Raw genomic sequence first — 2500 nt, 5'->3', positions numbered from 1 at the left:
GCAGTTTCACAGTACAAGTGCTTATACTTAGACATGCATGGCTTAATCTTTGAGACAAGCATATGACTACTGGCAGGATCAACCAGGTAACTATCCACCGCAGGGAACAGAAGTTCCTTGCTAAGCGGCCCCCCTCCGCAGAGGGAGAGCAAGCTTTCTTAGATTTTGCCTCCACGGGGGGAACCCATGAGCCAAACGGACCACACGGTCCCTCGGTCAAGGGAAACCCCGTCTTGTTTGCCACGTCTTTCTCACAACTGGACCCGTGCACAGTTCAGGCATACCTGTCAGACTCGCCAAGCGAGCTGAAGGAAGGCAAGAAAAGTGCTTCTGCGAAGGAAAATATCCTCCTGCTCTTTTGTCTCTATCATTAGCCAAAGGCTAGCGTACACAACTTCCATCTACACTCTGCCTGCCACTACAGTGACAATGCTTTCGGGCATCATCTTTTCCCTCCTTCGAAAGGAAAGCTACAAGCCCAACTTTCCTTGCCCGTTAGTCAATTCTGCCCTCTATTTCTCCGCCTTGCCGCCGTGGAACATAAGGGACAGGGTTTACTAGCCAGCTCCTCTCGGAACCTTTGCGACCAACCTGCCCACACTATAACCCCCAAACGCTAATAAGGAGACTGCATGATATGGTAGACAGAAAATAAAAACGCGAAAAAAATGAAATTTTGAAAATCGAACCCACAACCAGCCAAATCGTTTGTAAGTCATGCCAAATGACTGGTGACATCTTAAAAACCCATTGAAGCCACAACATCCCATAATTTCACGCTTTTAAAGATTTGTCACTATACGCACTGTAAGTACCTCACTAATTCTCACCTCAGATTTTACGGGAACATGTTCAAATTTTAACACGCCTCTCAGCACGACCAATTACATTAAAATTCATCGCAAAAGTCAGAATTCTCCAATTTTTGAAAAATTCACTATATTCACTGTAAGTACCTCGCTAGACAGTGGAGACCTCAGATTTTACGGGAACATGATCAACTTTCGACACACCTCTCAGCACGAGCAGTTACATAGAAATCCATCAGGAAAGTCGTGCTGTGAAGAGGTCTTTCGACTAAGAAAAATGGTGGTGTGAGGAGGAGTCACCTAAATCAGAGAAAAATACTCTTATAGGAGACTGCTACGAAAGACATTTCTGAGTCCACTGGCCCTAGTCCCCTAATAAGTGTATTTCTGTTTGTTTTAAGAAGGTCCTCCTGACATCACCAATCTTCTGTCTTCAATCCTAACCCCAACGTTAACCCTAACGCTAACCCTAACCCTACCTCCCTCAGGGGCAGTTCTATGGTTATGATCCCACGGTAGGCAGAAAAACTATCCCAATCTAGGTTTTCTTGTATGCTGACTCCATTTTAAATGCTTTTACTTGAGTCTGACAAAGGCAAAGCCAAATACTCACCCCTATATGGACGGGGAAGCAAAGTGCGGATTTTGGTAGGTCGGCATTTTCAATCAGGAATGTTGCCATTCGAAAGAGCGTCCAAAAAAACTTGGTTGGGACACATTTATTTTAGAAATTAGCGACCTAACCAGAAGTGCACTTTTTGGTGGGCCTACCCTACCCCCCTCAGGAGCAGTTCTATGGTTATAATACCACGGAAGGCACAAAACCTATCCCAAACTAGGTTTTCTTGTATGCTGATTCCATTTTCAATGTGTTTCCTTGACTCTGACGAAAGCAAAGCCAAATACTCACCCCTATATGGACGGGGAAGCAAAGTGCGGATTTTGGTAGGTCGGCATTTTCAATCAGGAATGTTGCCATTCGAAAGAGCGTCCAAAAAAACTTGGTTGGGACACATTTATTTTAGAAATTAGCGACCTAACCAGAAGTGCACTTTTTGGTGGGCCTACCCTACCCCCCTCAGGAGCAGTTCTATGGTTATAATACCACGGAAGGCACAAAACCTATCCCAAACTAGGTTTTCTTGTATGCTGATTCCATTTTCAATGTGTTTCCTTGACTCTGACGGAAGCAAAGTCAAATACTCACCTCTATATGGACGGGGAAGCAAAGTGCGGATTTTGGTAGGTCGCCATTTTCAATCGGGAATGTTGCCATTCGAAAGAGCGTCTAAAAGAACTTGGCTGGAACACATTTTTGCTATAAATTGTTGACCTAAGTATATAAGCAAGTATATAAGCAAATACTCGTTACATAGCATAAATAGCCTCTAAACACCCGAAAAACCTCTCCAAATATCATTTAAACCTTTTTCCTAACCCTAACACTTACCCTAACCCTAACCCTAACCCCATTTCAAACCCTAATTCTAAGTCAGAGGTCCTCCTCACACCACCAATTTTTTTGGTAGGTCAAAAGACCTCCCCACACCACAGAATTTTCGAAGTCGAGGTCCTTCTCATACCAAACAATTTTTCTAAGAGTTTTTCTAAAAATTTTGAGGACTTTTCACTTAGAAAAGAATTGGGTTTTGTGGTGGACCTTTCAGTTACAAAATATTAAATTGTGTGAG

At 43.4% G+C, this 2500-nt stretch overlaps 1 non-coding gene across 1 annotated transcript in view; it reads right to left on the bottom strand.

Annotated features, from left to right (window-relative positions):
* LOC146445760 (small subunit ribosomal RNA) overlaps nt 1-89 on the bottom strand; it is a 1800-nt gene extending 1711 nt beyond the window's left edge. The window contains exon 1 of the ribosomal RNA XR_014863246.1: nt 1-89. This exon is cut by the window's left edge and continues 1711 nt beyond it. This is a non-coding gene — a ribosomal RNA (small subunit ribosomal RNA).
* Between the last annotated feature and the right edge of the window lie 2411 nt (nt 90-2500).

The sequence above is a fragment of the Pavona decussata genome, unplaced genomic scaffold (assembly GCF_977016875.1).
Source record: "Pavona decussata unplaced genomic scaffold, jaPavDecu1.1 SCAFFOLD_3992, whole genome shotgun sequence".
NCBI lineage: Eukaryota > Metazoa > Cnidaria > Anthozoa > Scleractinia > Agariciidae > Pavona > Pavona decussata.
This window is presented reverse-complemented; position numbering and strand designations above follow the sequence as displayed.